Genomic DNA, 16,474 nt, shown 5'->3' with positions numbered 1-16,474 from the left:
ATCTCTGACACCAAACAAGCAGTGTACATAAGCGTGGGCTGTGAAAGCCAAAAAGCTATAGATTGAGTCACTCTCTAGTAAACTAATTATTACACACACACACACACACACACACACACACACACACACACACACACACACACATATATATATATATATATATATATATATATATATATATATATATATATATATATATATATATATATATACATACATACATATACACACACACACACACACACACACAGACCTATGTAAAACTACAGCCAAAAGTCACTCTCCAGATTCAAAGCAAATGTGCCTCACTGCTTTTTTCTTATGGCCATGGAGGTTTCAGATCAACTCACATTCATCACTACGCATCTTTCCATAAAACATGAATCAAACAAGGTATGAAAACAGTGTCAAAAACAAATGAACATCAAAGGCTGCTATAATTTATTCTTACAAACAATCTCAGAGGGAAACACAGGTGATCAGAGCTGTAAATGAGAGAGAGAGAGAGCAAGCGAGGAGAAGGGGGGAAAAAAGAACAGAGGGTGAGAGAATGAGAGAGCAAGAGACAGAAAAAGAGTAAGAGCAACAAAAATGAGTGCGAGAGAGGGAGTGTGAAAGAGAGAGAGAGAACAAGAGTATGAGAGAGAGAGAGAGAGAGAGAGAGAGAGAGAGAGCGCACGCAAGACTAAGGACTGAATCTTAGTGATAAGTGGTGATAGTAATAGTGAACTTCTTTTTAGGAGCGGATGCAAAGTTGGAAGAGCTCTGATGAACTGTTTTAAAAGTGTGTGCATCACATTACATGCATTTTATATGCCTGTGTAAAGTGACGCTGGTAAAAAGCCAAATGTCTTTCCTTTTTTAAAGGATCAGTGTAGTATTAAACTCTATTAAAGCTTTACAATGTACCGTTCACTTCTCGCTCCATACATGGACATGGAGTTGCAGAACACTGTTCAGAATTCAACTCATTTACATACAACAGTCAGCCACAACATTAACACCCGACAATGCCTAATAATAAATAGGTCCCCCTTATGCCGTCACAACAGATCTGACCACTGGAGGCATGGACTCCAAGGGTGCCCTAAGGGTGTCCTCTGGTATCTGGCACCAAGACGTTAGCAGTAGATCCTTAAAGTGCTGCAAGTTGTGAGGTGGAGCCTCCATTGATCACATAAATGAGCCTAAGGTGCCCATGACCCTGCTATCGGGTCACTGGTTGTCCTTTCTTGGACCTGCCTGATGTTTTGGAGATACTTTGACCTAGTTGTCTAGCCATCAGAATTTGGCCCTTGTCATAGAGGCCCAGATTCTTATACGTCATTTTCTCACATTTTATCACCTTCAAGAACTGGCTCTTCACTTGTTAGCTATTATCCACCCCTTGACAGATGCCACCGTAGATGAGGATAATCAATGTTTTTCACTTCATCTGTCAGTGGTGCTAATTTTTGGCTGATCAGTGTATTACATCCACCTATTCAGTCTATTGGAGTTCAGTCCCACCTTGCCCATCAATATGGAGGTCATTTACTAATCAACTAGTTTAATCCTTAGCCAAATAGGTTAAAAAAAAGTGGTCATTTAAGTGTGAATCGTGACAAATTTCAGAAGTGGACCTCAAATGTTGGATGGCGTTATTTTGTAGTGCAATATCTCAGACACTGGCGAGGTGGAAAACCTGTTTTTGCCTTTTCCATTTAGCCAGGTTTTGCTACAACATGGTTCACTTGAGGTCACTTTGTTTCTCCCTGGGATGAATGGGATTTTTGCCAGCGTTCTGTAAAGTCTGTGTGACCTCGCACCGGTTCCTGAAGAGCGCATCTGTGCGTGGAGCACCCATAGATTAACTGTCCTGAAACCCTCTTCTTCACTGGCTGGGGAGAAGGAGGAGGAGGCTACAGTAGAGCGAGCAGCATCATCAGCACAATAGAGAGCCACTATTGAATAGCTGAGCAGCACAATTACCAACTTGTTCAGACTTAAAACTAGAGTTGGGGTGCTCTGCTTCATGCCCAGGAAACAAATGAGCTTTGCTAATTTTCCCCCTCTCGCTCTGCACTCAATAGATTCCTTTGGTGAATTAGAGATCAAAGCTGCTTTCCTCAGGGTCTGAATGAGAATGAGAACAGGGCTTACACACACACACACACACACACACACACACACACACACACACACACACACACACACACACACACACACACACACACACAGAGAGAGAGGTGGCTTCCACACGTGAGCGTTACATAACCTGCCTCATCTTTCTCATAATATCCCCTTTGGTATTCTTCAACCTACTCCCTCTCTCTCTCTCTCTCTGGATAGGGGTTAAGTTATGAGAGTAAATTGGGCAGTAGGGAACGATGGAGCATTTGGCAGGTAAGTCACTGGTCCAGCTGTCAAACTGCTGCATTATTTACAGGTCCGGCTTCATTTCGAGTGCTTTAAAGGCTCATTTGGGCTCCATGCTTTCGGCAACGCTGTGTGGAAAAGGAGGCCAAATGAGCCGTAATTTCATTGTAGTGATCTAAATGTAGCAGTGCTACGAGTGACTTATGCAGTGTGTAACTGGGGCAGGCGCACACACACACACACACACACACACACACACACACACACACACACACACACACAGCTGGTTAGGACAAAGCTGCATCTTTAATCAGAGAATATACTGTAAACTGGGCTGGAGTCTATGAATCGAGTCTATGAATTTTCCTAGACTTTGCCCCCCAACCAATGTCCTGGGCACACTTTCAGTGACTCGATGTAATGTCCAGAGTGCTGGAGCTGAAATGGAACCAACAAATGACTCCCAAAAACATGACTCCTGGACAGAGCCCTCAGCCGGCCAATCATCCAAATACAGCTCATCTGATCCAACGGCACACGTCATATCTACCCTCGAGAAGAGCTGCACTTTTTCATTTTGCAGAGGATCTTCGGCACAGGCACTGGTCCCGTTGCTAAGAAACGAGCTCTAACAGGAAAAGAGGTGTGTGTATGGAGAACTGAAAAAATGGAGATCACTGATAACAAAGCAGCAGCAGATCTTTATATAAAAAAAACAAAACAAAAAACACTTATTTTTCCAAGCAAAAAATCCTGAAGACAAAAACAGATGCTTCCTTAGATTGTACAATATGGTGCAGACAGAGAGAGCATGAGAGAGAGAGAGAGAGAGCATGAGATAGGGTGCAGCCCTTTTGATGCCATCTTTACACACTGATCAGCAGGTGTCAGAAATCTCTAGAGAACCAGCCAGCCTGGCTAGAGCTGATGGTGTGTGTGTGTGTGTGTGTGTGTGTCAGACTAAGTTTGAGAGGCATCCACTCTCTCTCTCTCATTGGTTCACTGCATCACCAAGCACAGCTGCAAAAACAGACCTCCACCATTGTTGGATACACTGCTCAGGCAGTGGGGGCAGCAGTGTGGCTCCGGTAGTAGCAGTAAAGTCGAAGCTTAACTGAGACAAGATTAACTTAAGTTTTCAATTCGAACATGATATTTCATAGTGTAAAGAAGGGTCTGGATTCCACAGAGCTGTAGTTATAAACTGCACACACTGCTTTAGCTCAGAAATAGGCTTACTCTGGAAAACTAGTTGCCTTTATGCTGCATGTACCCCTCACAAAGCCAACAGCAGTTATTTTGTAGTGTAGTGGCCAACACTGCTGCCCCTGTGGCAGACTGGGGTTTGATTACCTCAATCAGGCAAGCCCACCACCCTAGGGATGTCCTGATGCTATCCAGTGGATCTGGATCGGGGCCAATCCAGGCATGTTTGAATGGATCGGGTATCGGCTATTTTAATCCTGATCCAATTCCAAGTCTGTTTTAACCACGGTGTTCAGAGTACTGTCTGGTGTCATCAAGGCAGCATTAACAAATGTTATTCCCAGCCGGCAGCACTGAGGAGCGCTCAGAGATGGTAAATAATTCAGTGCCTATTTCACCACATTAGAGTCGTCTACTACACTAAAATACTGTGTAACCAGCACTGGGCAAAGAAAGCGAGCTCATTTTATACCAGAAGCCAAGTGGAATGTTTACTATGAGGCCCTTGTTTTCACACCATTTTGTGAAGGTTTCTGAAGATTCAGCATGCTACTCACTTCAAATGGCAAAAATAGACTCAATGCTTGAACCTTTATGCATGTATGTGTGGAGTCTGTGGTGCTGCTGGTTTCCCCCCTTTTAACACTCCAAGGCTTATTACACACTAAGATGTATTACTCAGTGACTACAGGGACTTCTATACAAACTGGTGGGGCTATTCTTTGGTAAAAGGGGGTTAAAGGGCGACAATGAGATGCAGCTCCTGTTTCTGTTTTGAAATGTGCTTCACTTTACACAGCTGTCCTTACATAACGGAGTGGGCAACTGTGATGATGTATGGTGCTCTTAAATAAGCGGTTAAGAAACACTGAGGCTCGTAGCACAGGTCAGAGGAGCACTTTTAAGTGGTGGTGTGTGCTGTTCTATAAACAACAATAAAAAAAAAATAATAAAGAAGTGCTCTTCAGAGAGCTGGAACAGACACGGTATGCAGGTATTCAGTCAGCTGAACGTCTTTTTTTCCTCGTTCTAATTTTGGCCAACTACGTTCCCTGGCTGAAATGTCAGCAGTGCATCCCTGGTATGGGACAGCAGTAGAGCTTTACATGAACAAAAGGTAGAGGATTACACCGAACACACTGGCCTCCAGGCAGTCCGTGATCACAGCGTGCTCACTGAGCTGGTAAGAGTAGCTCCACTCAGTAAATATTATGATAGCTCAGAGCCTAATGCTGCTGCTACTGCAGAGCCAGAACACACATGCACACATATGCATGAGGCTAGACACAGCCACCCCAGCACATACATGAAAGCAGATTCCGCAATGCAATATTCTTACTGACAGATCCCAATTCCACTGAAAACCTCTCTCGGAGCAGTCTACAGAACTCGAGCTGAGAAAAATCATACAAAAAAAAAAAAAAAACCCTGACTCTCTTCAGTAACACACACACACATTCACTCTCTCAAACACACACACAAAGTGATTAGCTTGTCTGCCCTCATCAGTAGGCCTGAGTCTGATGAGTGGCTCAGACACGGAGAGGGCCGAGGGTTCCTAGACAGAATGATAAACGGCCTAAAGGCAGGGCTGCTCTAAAGGATCATCTGCTATACACATAGCATCAATCATACATTACTAAAAGAAAGAGAGAGAAAGCGAGGGGCAGAACGATCTTTTGGCTGCCAGTCAGTCGCTCAATATCTTAGTTACTTGCACGCACACACACACACCGCCCTCACAGAAGAAGTCTTAAGGACCTCCATCTAGCAGTAACCTGTTTACAGGATATAATGCGCTCTAGAATCTTCTCTCGCAGTGCTTACATTCTCTGCAGCCTCCATGTTGTCAACATGGAGACAGAAAAGGTCTTGTTTTGGTTACTTAGTCAAACATCTCCACATGCCTGTGTGAGAATGGAGTACGGGAGACTGGAACTGACTGATTGTGGGTAAAGCAGATTCAGGACGCGTGAACCTGAAGTTTGGCCATAACTGTGTGAAATACAGTTTTACTGCTGCTGTTTTTTTTTTTTTTTTCCAGTAATAATTCCCTCAATCAGAGCTGCAGTGTGTCACTCTAAAAGAACGTGTGATAAAACCGTGACTCAATAACAGTCTCTAATGTATTTAACGTAATTTCCCAGCCTCTTAGCTACACAACGCCCCCAGTGCTGAAAGGGTGAAAGCTAGCATGTGCACTAGTACATCTGGCCACTAATGCATATGAACATCATAGGACAACACGCTTGGAGGCCTGTACTAACTAGCGAATACTAACTGCCATCAGCTAACAGACACCTGTGTTGGCTCGCATTGTACCCAATGATGGGGAAGAGGGAGGGCAATCCAACCCACCCAAAGAGCGCAATGCCAGTTTTGTTCTTTTGGACTACCAGCCACAAATAGCTTTGGCATCACCACCTGATGGCAGCTCCTATGCTCTCTAAAAATGTGAAGCTCAAAAAACCACAATCTCTGCACAAGCACAAGCTTCAGTCTTGGAGGGCTGGTCTCCAGCAAAGTTTGAAAGTTGCCCTACTCAGAAACACAGACTTTCAGACTTTGATGAGTTGAAACAGTTGTTCGAGTAGGGCAACTGCCAAGCTTTGCTGGAGAATATCCCTGTAGGACTGGAGTTGCGCACCTCTGCTTTAGAGATTGTGATTTTCAAGGTTCACTGAGCTTCATGATTAAAACGCATTACATAAACCCCTCTCCACCCTGCCCATTTTACGCTGTTATAATTCACCTTGATTCACATAGTTCTGATTGTTGGCAGAGGTTTCAGTGGTAGCAGTTTTAGATTTCAATGCATCATGATCTTGATATTTACTTCCTTCGAGGTTGGACAACAAGGGTTTGTTTCCAAGACAGGATTAAGCCTAGTCCTTGACCCAGTCATCTTCTAAACAGAGATTAATTCAAAGGTACTCCTTCTTGCAGAAATATGTGGAAATGCCGGCACTACTGTGTTGCTCATACATTTTGGTTAGACAGTGATTAAGCCTAGTCCTGGATAATGCAGCATTCTGAATAGAGATTTTTCCTTTGAAACTGTAGTCCAGATCTCGGTTTAATCCCTATATTGGACAACTAACCACCAACTATTTAGAAAGATATACAAAGAGAAATCAGTGATATGAAGTTTGTGCAGTATACACATTATCTATGCATGCAGCGGTTTCAGATGTTTTACCACTATACCACAACTTCAACTTCTAATGCTTTTCCTCCATCCAGTCACCCTCTCTGCACTTCAATTTAGCCACCTAATCAAACTTCAGTATGTACAGCTCCCACTGCCAGTCCAATGCCTCTCTTTATCACTGCTTTAGACGCTCTATTGTAACTCTAGCCTTCTTCACAGAGGCCCACATTCACTCCCACAGCACACTGAGCAGCTCCAACTAAAATCTGAGAAACTGATTCTTCCCAAACGCAAAGCAGAAGAGAGAACTCACAAAGTCCAGCCTTAATATTAAAAACACACACACAAAACAAATCCAACGTACTCTCCAAATAAGAAAAGTAAATTAGTAAACAGTAAATGATCCCATTTAATATCATCAATTGGAATAGCTTTGCCCAGTACCCTATTATTATACCCTTTTAGAGATCAGTCAAATCGCAACTGAGGGGTCCCAGGCAGAGGTAGTTCCAAACCAGGGATGGTCATAATATTCTGACTTGACCGTGAGAAGTGAACGATGGGTGGTAGCATCTCGGAATCCGCCAACTTTGCGGGATGTTCAAGAACCGCTGGAGTGAAGGTGTACTGAGAATGGACTTCTCGCACACTGAGTGTCTCACAACGGCATAACAGTGGTGCCCCATGGGCCACTGATGGCATAGGGGAGCTACAACTTCGTACAGAGCAATCAACGTGCCACTGTGGGCCAGTTAACCTCTGCAACGAACACCTTTCACAGTCTATGCCACAACATCTTTCTAGTGTCATCCGAGCAAAGGATGGTAATCCCCACTTTGTATCTGCTTATTTTAAGGCTACTTGAAACAGCCTTCCTTCTTCCTCCCATCACCAAGTGCACTGCTAGCCAGAACTAGCAGTTAGTATTCTCCTCTAAGCGTGTTAACCTGTCTAATCACATTGTATTAGTGGCATGTTTAAATAAAATTAAAAAAAAATAATAATCTAGCATCTAGCACCACGTGGCTCAAGGGAAGCATATGCTAGCCTTCTTCCTGTGAGTACTGGTTACATCGTGTCATAGGAGGAGGCCTAACTAGTGGGATTGGGAATAAAAAATTGGGAAGAGAATTGGGGAACAAAAGGACAAAATATGCTGTTTTGACCAAAAGAATTTACTTTGTTGGATTATATGAACACCGTGACTTAGCAGAACACCCATAAAAACATGGTGATTGGTCAGGATACCCAAAGTAAATAAACACTGGTTCTGCAACGTCAGTACTTCAACAGCTACTAATCTCACCCAGATGGATCAACAGGATGTTTGTCCTAGATAAGTCCTGGTTGATATGCAGGTGGATTTGATGTTCTACAGTTTGAGTCAAGCTTGTGTTATGTATCTAAGCATGATGTATGAAAGACTTGCATTGTGTATATACACATATATATATGCAGTTATACATGTATACTTATTCAAGCACACACACACACCTGCTGTGTGGGGCAGTCGTGATGATCCCTTGTGGTTCTGGAGTCTGTATTCCACGCACAGTTCAGGCCTATTCGCCCATCCCAGGGCTAAAAGGATTTTCAACAGCGAATCTCACTGAATTTAGTTTAAGCTTGAGCTTAATGTGTGAGGGTAAACCAGTTTCTCCTCTCTGCCCTTCGTCTTATCGTTTCTGTTGCCATGCCACGGAGCAAAGACACATCAGCTAACCCCACACTTCTAGTGGTGCTGCAGTTTAGCACGTCTGCTTCAGGAAAAGTGCTGCCCTGGAAAACAGCAAGACAACTCTATGGAGCAGCGGGGAATGAAGACGATTTTGAAAAAAATCTAAATCATGGATTGCCAGACAGAGTCCTTGCTGTGCATGTGTGTGTTTGTCTATAAGGGAGCAGGTGCGGTTCTCAGGGTCACTCACAGACCAGCAGGACCGAACAACTCAGCCAAGTTCAGAATACAAATACATCAACACCACCAATCATTCCCATGTATAATTCATGCACAGCAGGGCAGTCTGTCCAGACAGGAAGATGTGAGCTGTTCTCCATTAGGCCTATGTGGTGCTTAATAATACAAGAACACACATCTGGTGACTACAAAAGGTCCACAAGATCAAGCTGTTGGGCAGTGAAGACTGTCCTTCAGGGGCTCCCGAGTGGGACAGCCGTATAAGCGCTGGCTCTATCGCTGCTTCGCTCCCCAGGAAAGCCACAGCCACCCAGAGCTGGGAGACTCCGATAGCATAACTGGCCTCACTCAACCTCTCTCGGGCAGGAAGACTCCCTCCCGTAGTCCCTTTATATGTGGTGCTTGTCTGCTGTAATAGAACTGGTAGTTAGTGCTCTCCTTCAAGCCTGCTGAGCTCACCAATGATAAAGCATAAGCAGCAGTTCAAAGAGATGTGGTGGAGCTTTGTGTGCCTCTGAGGAAGAACATGCCAACTTTCATTCTCCCAGCATTGGTGCCAGTGTGTGACAGACACGTCCAACCTCCTAGGAACTAGAAAAAGACTAAAATTGGGGTGGAAATTGGGTAAAAATAAAAAAAAATGAGAAATTCCTTCAGTACACGAGCGTTACTCGAGAGGGAAAAAAAAAAGCACACAATGCACCAGAAAATGCTGTGTGAGTGGATGAGTGTGTGAGGGGGTGGAAGAATTGCTGAATCAATCCCAGCAAAAGGGATGAGAATCATCGCTCTCTCTCTCTCCCTCTCTGGGTTTTGGTGACTAATTAATTAGTCTGCCATTCATGTGTGGACCATATGTGTACTTGTAATGCTGTATCCGATTCTCTCTCATGTGCCTTTGGGCCACTGTGGGTTGTGTGTGTGTGTGTGTGTGTGTGTGTGCTAGCAGGATGTGGCTTTTAAGAAAATAATGTCTGCGCTGCATTCTTGAGTTTACTGAGCAATTTCACCATAATGACCTCACTTATCATCAAATCAGCATCCAGCCCAATTATGTCACAAAGTCAAATTCTCTCCTAAACTCTTCCAGATAAATGTGGGTGTCTGGACAAAGAAAGTGGTAGGAGAAAGAGAGAGAGACAACAATCTCTAAAAGACTCTTCAAGAAAATTGGGAGGTGAGAGACTCTCCTGTATAGCGAGATGTCAAAGTTTGCTCACATCCACATCCACACAGCAACATTCTGTCCATACAGCCTGTCCAAATGCATCTCACCAGTACTACAGGATTGACCCTTTCGACACTGGCTTATGGACATGGGGCATGGAGTGTCAACAACAACAGTTAACCCTTTTACATATCTCTAATATACCTATCCAGTCTGAGAGTTTCGCTCCGCCCATTTAAATCTCAGTTGTCAGAAGTGTTTCAGCTTAGAATTTTAGAATAAGGCACAATTCTGGACAGCCATCATTCGCTGAATTTTACAAAAACGTATATTGAATTGAAATCCATTACTTAGACTTTACATTGCGTCTTTTATTTTAACCCATTTATTAAAAAATGAAGATACTTCAAAAGGTTTTTTAAGCGAATCCACAGAAGATCCACTTTTGCTTTGGAAAATCACCTTCAAACCCTAATGAACCCCCAACCCTCAGTGTGATGTTTGCCAACAAGGGCTGACGTTGCTGATGTAGAACAATTGGCAGGTACCGTGCATCTGTAAATGTATTCAGTGCAAGGAAACTTCTATTTCTACAAAAGTTAACTGAACTGCCCTGAAATATTAAAACTTTTGCTCTTTACATCAACAGAAGTTTTTTTTTTTTTTAGACCTTCAAAAGGTCTTCACACTCTCGCTCATCTCGATCACACTGTTCTTCTATGGCATCGCTCAAAGAACAATCTGAAGCACCATAATTTTAAAGAGTGCAGTACAGAATGAAGCAAGTAACAGTTCTGACTAAACTGGAGAGAAGGTCTGGCCGTGTCCACAGCTGTGGAAGATGGATTTAAGCTCTCATATCCCGACCAGCTCTAGGCAACCACACATCCAAGGCTGCTCTGCATTCCTGCATATATGTTGTGTTTGTTTGTGTTTGGCTGCGTTTCCGGAGTTCAGACTAATTTCCCAAGTCATTTTCTCAGCCTCCCACAGAATCCTGAACCTCACTGTGGACTTCCTGCTAGGTCACACTCTGAAAGACGGTGAGAAAGTACTGTGCTTGGGTTGCTGCACTCTGCGGCTGCAAAATGCTTCGTAAATTAAGAAGTATTAAAAACACATTGGTGACCCTTTGATGGGACATGGTTAAAGTCTGGGATGCATTACTTAACCAAAATTGTTTAAGAATGCCTTGACTCCTCCAAACACCCACAGAAAAAGCATCTTAATAATCTGAGGTTATTAGAGATGCTCACAACATACAACACACAACTGTGCAATCTTGTATGTTGCATTTTATTGCTTTTAGCTTGTATTTTTTTTTCTTTACTAGCTTATGTAAAAATAAAAATAAAATTAAATTACTCAGAAGAAAATCTTGTTATAGTTACATGCATTACTGTCAACTGTTAACCCCACTCGTGAGGTTACTGGGTGGCATAACAGTCTAAGCGCATCAGTTTGCCAGTTTGATCCAGAGACTGCATGTTCGATAACTGGTGATGCTACAGCTTTCTGTGGCTGGGAGTCGGAGAGAGCTTAACTGGCCTTGCTCTCTCTGAGTGGGCACGATGGGCCTCCCCTAATGCACCCCCAACCCTCAGTGTGATGTTTGCCAACAAGGGCTGACGTTGCTGACGCAGAACAATTGGCAGGTACCGTGCATCTGTAAATCTATTCAGAGCAAGGAAACTTCTATTTCTACGAAAATTAACTGAACTGCCCTGAAATATTAAAACTTCACGAAGTGACGGATCCGATCAAATGTCCCTTCAAATGTGTGGCCATGAGTAATGTATGGATATAAAAAATAGACCAATCACTTTTGTGCTGCGTTAGAAGTCTGCTATGGCCTGACATGGATAAGTAGCCGTTTGATTCTTCCATCTCCAGTCATATGGCTTCCTCCTGGCACAATGCCTACATACCACAACAGATGCATCCATATGCTCCATTCATGCGATATACAACTGTTCTGTATGCATCTTTTCACTGCAACTCTGCATCAGGATTCAGTTATTCTCCAAGGTATTCATAAACAGTAACAGTGGCAGTAAAACTGTATTCCACACTATAATGGTTAAACTGGCAATTAGTCTGCAGTTCTGTGGGGATGGACCCATACAGATCACGGATCATCTACGCTCTGTTGAACCACTACTTTGTATGCTAACTTAATTCATTGTAACTGAATGAAAACGTGCATGAAGCAACATTTTTACCTTAAAATAACAGCTTTAAAATCATTGTGGGCCTGTTTAAACCAGGCATTAACATGCGTTTTGTATCTGGATAGTATCTGGATCTACTCTGACTGGATTCTGTTTACACTCATCATTAAAATGCTCCCCCAGTTTGACCAGATGAGATTCGATTTTACTTTCACTTCAATGTTTTAGTTTTTTATTTCCTCTACGTATTTCCACTTGTCTGACTGAATTTGATTACCAAAACAAAAACAAAAAAAACATGCCACTTGTGTTACATGTAAACAAGATCGGTCTATGACCACCTCCGAAATGTGGTTTGAATGATCCAATCATAATTCGATCATAATGTGCATAATGTGTGTCACGTGAATTAGTGAAATCTAAAACATGATCTGATCTATGTTAACGCCAGGTGTAAACAGATCTGATGATTCTTCACGGACGTAAAACAGAAAGAACAGCATCTCTATCAATGCTACTCCAGGTTCAGCCCATTGCACTATGTAACTCTGGTGAAGCGGGCAGGACTACGCTCGTATGATGACAACTGTGTAATGCTGCGTAATGACGTAAAGGGCAAATTACACTTCAAGGCTATAGGGGTAGCCCAGGAGCAAGAAATGTGAATTCTCACATAATGATGCTTTAACTGTATAAGTACACACAACCTTTTCAAACGTGAGATCATGTAGACATTCTACACTCACCTGAGGCTGGATTAACACTCTAGGACTGCGGAGAGCTCAAATCACTGGGAGCGGAAAGTCACAAGCACACTGCTCCTCACTGCTGGAGAGGGAGAGGGAGAGAGGTGTAAGGCTAGAAGAGAGAAAAAGAGAGAGAACACAAGAAACACTAGCATTTGTGCTAGACTCCTGGCCATGTCCTCACATGCTCTGGAGATAGAATCCTATCGACCCAGCTTCACATCTTTCAAAACTGCGGTGGCGAAGAGTCCAGTAGGAATAAATCCTAATAACTTCATGATGCGCCTTAGCCTTCTCCCTGCTCAACTGTGCCGTGAAGCACAGCAGGCCAGTGCTGGACATGCAGCTTGTTCCTTTCTAGTCTCGCATCTCATGAGTCATATTTCCAATAAAATTGATGAGTCATGATGCTGATGGTGCCGAGGTTAACCGCTGCTGTGACCTCAATCTGAGACGAGCGTCCTCCACTCACTCTCTGTGGCACAGCTCACACACCCCTACACACACACACACACACACACACACACACACACACACACATGTAGAGCGAGAAGTAATGCTATATAAGGTCTTGGTTTCTCAGCTCCAATTGTTTAGAGACTGTTTACTCTCAGTTCTCTCTCACATGTCCTTTTTAAGAGAGCTCCTCGTGTTGTGGGGCCTCTCCTCTTCGGTGCTGCACTGTGGTCAGCTGCTAGAGGGGATTCTGTTAAAGACGTGTGTGTGTGCGCGCTGGTAGGTGGTGTAAAATGCAGACTTACTATTCTGTCTTAAGTCCACTATAAATTATTCTTCAACTATAATTATGAATAACTACTATGAATTATGCAATATAAAATCTTCATTAATGGCTACAACACTTTCTCACACAGTCTATACTATGAATTGTTAATTAACCATTGTGAATTATTCAGTATCTACTATGAACTATTTATTAACACCTATAAATTACAGGTCTAACTGTACATATATTCATACCAAATGGTCACACAAATGGGGGTCACAGTTTGGAACACATGGTACATGCAATTACGATAAAAATGTTAAGTCCACAAGCAGGAACCTTAAGCTAAATATTGTGGGAACTGTAGTACTTTAGGAGTATTACTATGGTAACTAGTCTTGTCTCTTTTCCCACTAATGTACATAGTGAGTAAGACTCAGACTAAGTGGTGTAAAGACAACTGTTTTTTGATAAATTGCAGTCTGAGATGGACTATATTATTGTAATTTTAACCTTGTATCGAACAATAAGTCGATAAAGTAAGTCGATGCTTTATTCTTTATCCCTCACTGTTCTCATCTTTGAATTTGGAACTACTGAAAATGAACAAGTATTTCACTTATTTCAACTCATGAACACCCTGACCATGCTAGCACTTATACTTTGCTACTCAAATAACACATTACCGTTGTAGCATACTCATACAGAACAAAGAGGTACAAACCATACCCCTTCTCTGCACTGTTCAGCATCAACTATAAATCAAGTTTAGAATCATTATGAATTATTCAGTACATATTATAAATGATTATTCCCACAGTATCTTCTATGAATTATTCAGCCAGTGCGTACTACGACTGATTTAACAATTACTATTATATATTCAGCCAAAAACTATTGGCTGTGTTCCTGATCAAATCTCAAGTGTTTCAGATCAGTCCCACAATCTAAATAAAGCAAGCTAAGTGCTAACTATGGTGAGCGCTCTGCAAAGTATTGTGTAACATGCTGTAATCAGACTAGGCAGGCTTAGCAACTAGGGTTGGAAGAAGAGGATGTATTGATCATATAGGATATATAAATCATAAATCCCTTTCACGAAGCACAAAAGCATCCCAACAATTCTAATTCTTTCATGTATGTTTTGAGGCGTGGAACCAAACTCAGACCCTTAATTTAAAGTTCATGTTCTTTAAGTTTAGGCAGTAGAGGAGCAGGATGCAGGGAAGCACGTCGTAGCCTCTGTGCTTTTGCATTAGATTTTCTATTAGCTTCAGGAGTTCATTCCCCATCTTACTCTCTCTCTTTCATTTTTCCTCCAAATCTCTCGAGCTGTCCTCTTCTGAATGTGGATCACATCAATGTTCCCTTCTGTGCTCATATATCTCTCTCTCGCTCACTCTCTCGCCCTCATATTTTGCTGATCCCCACCCCTCTTTCTAATGGGCATGACAGAAGCCTATTGAGACTCCGCGGGAAGGGAGAGGAACTCTATCTCTCTCACTGCAGCATGATTAGCTTCGCAGCAGATAGGAAGGAAGGGGAAATAAACGGCACTCATCGCGCTTGCGCTCTCCCTGCAGTCGATGCCTTTTCCCCTCGGAGGGGACAGTTTCCTCCGTGACTAACGGCCAAGACATTTCTGAAGCCGAGTCCTAAACGGCTCCGCATGCTCGTCAGTCAAACTTTTACTAGCCTGAAAAAACACTAGTCTCCCACGCGGTGCGGTTTTATTCCGCTCGTACCTCGAGAGCCTGTAGGCTGGAGAGGCCTCAAGTCATAATGTTCATAGCTCACACTTTACTGATCAGGTGGGAGAGCGAGCGAGCGAGGGGCTTATGTAAGAATGCTCTGATCTGCTGCTACAAAGAAAACACATTTAACACTCACATCCTACACAGGCAATTAACACAAACCCACCTGACCCTTCTCCCAGCCTACTCGCACTAAGATCGGCCTACAACATCTACAACTTGGATACACACTCAGGAAAAGGGATTCTGAAAGGCAGGTCATGCACGCCTGTGTGTGTGTGTGTGTGTGTGTGTGTGTGTGTAGACAACCCTGCAAAAACAAAATCATCAAACTAGCCAGTTTATACAGGTTCTCCTCAAGACGTATAGTGATACTTTTGACTGGATCTAACTCTGGATGATTGGCCAGGATTTCAGATTTCCAAGAGTCTCTTAGGTTTGGGATTTCAAATCTAATTAAGAGATCCAAAATCCTGACCTGGATCTGTCCTGGAGCAGGACAGGCATGCAGCGCAGGTTGCCATGGCGATGTATTTTGGTATTTCCAAAAAAAAAAAGGGATTCAAAAACATCCAGAGTCAGATCCAACTGACGGCTTCAGTAGAATTCTTGGAAAGATTGCGTTTGGCATACAAAATAATGCCACAACTGAGAAAACTGCTGAGGTTCCACAGGTTTCGTTTCCCATGTTCTGACAAGGCATGTCATTGGTCAGTTAATAAGGTGGTACCTTACAGCGCTCAATCTTCTAATGGTCATGAAGATGATCAAAATGTCACAGCGGAGGGCTGGGCAGTTAATCAAAAAATGAATCAAGACCAACATTTAGTTCAACGTTCGGTTAGGCCGTTATGTAATAACTAGGACAGACCAAGCTGTAAAAGGGCCCAAAGTGACAGGAAAGGGCAGACGGCATAATGGTCCAATGAGCAGATTAATCGAATAGTCGATAGATTAATTGATTAAATAAGTGATCTGTAGTTGCAGTCTTAAAGCCTTAAGAGCAGTGAACTGTGAGGAGAAACTACACCAATCTGCCTCTCTCTTCCCTGGTTTTCATTCTGAACACACTCAGGGGAGTCTGGCTGCATGTCTCATTCTGTTCCCATCTGGCTGCTCTTGCTGTACGTACACACACACACACACGCACACACACACACAGTCCTGTACTCCTGCAGAGCGAGCTGTATTGTCACCGATCCAAGAGTTAAAACATCTCAACACACTCCTTTTTTGTCTCTTTGTTGAACAATCTGTTCTATGAACAGCCATTCCCCA

At 43.0% G+C, this 16,474-nt stretch overlaps 1 protein-coding gene across 4 annotated transcripts in view; it reads right to left on the bottom strand.

Annotated features, from left to right (window-relative positions):
* Positions 1–16,474, bottom strand: part of peak1 (pseudopodium-enriched atypical kinase 1) — a 99,084-nt gene that overhangs the window by 65,418 nt on the left and 17,192 nt on the right. Inside the window, exons 1-2 of one of the 4 annotated variants that reach the window (XM_072672418.1) lie at positions 12,903–12,922; positions 12,719–12,800 (exon numbers count right to left, since the gene is read on the bottom strand). The exons of 1 other annotated variant lie outside the window; for it this stretch is intronic. The gene's annotated coding sequence lies outside the window, so the exon portion shown is untranslated. Of the gene's footprint in view, positions 1–12,718; positions 12,801–12,902; positions 12,923–16,474 lie in introns of those variants that run through there. 2 more of the 4 variants (XM_072672417.1, XM_072672419.1) reach the window with 2 other exon arrangements.

The sequence above is a fragment of the Salminus brasiliensis genome, chromosome 2, assembly GCF_030463535.1.
Source record: "Salminus brasiliensis chromosome 2, fSalBra1.hap2, whole genome shotgun sequence".
NCBI lineage: Eukaryota > Metazoa > Chordata > Actinopteri > Characiformes > Bryconidae > Salminus > Salminus brasiliensis.
The sequence above is the reverse complement of the archived record's forward strand: the minus strand, read 5'-3'. Positions and strand labels throughout refer to the sequence as shown.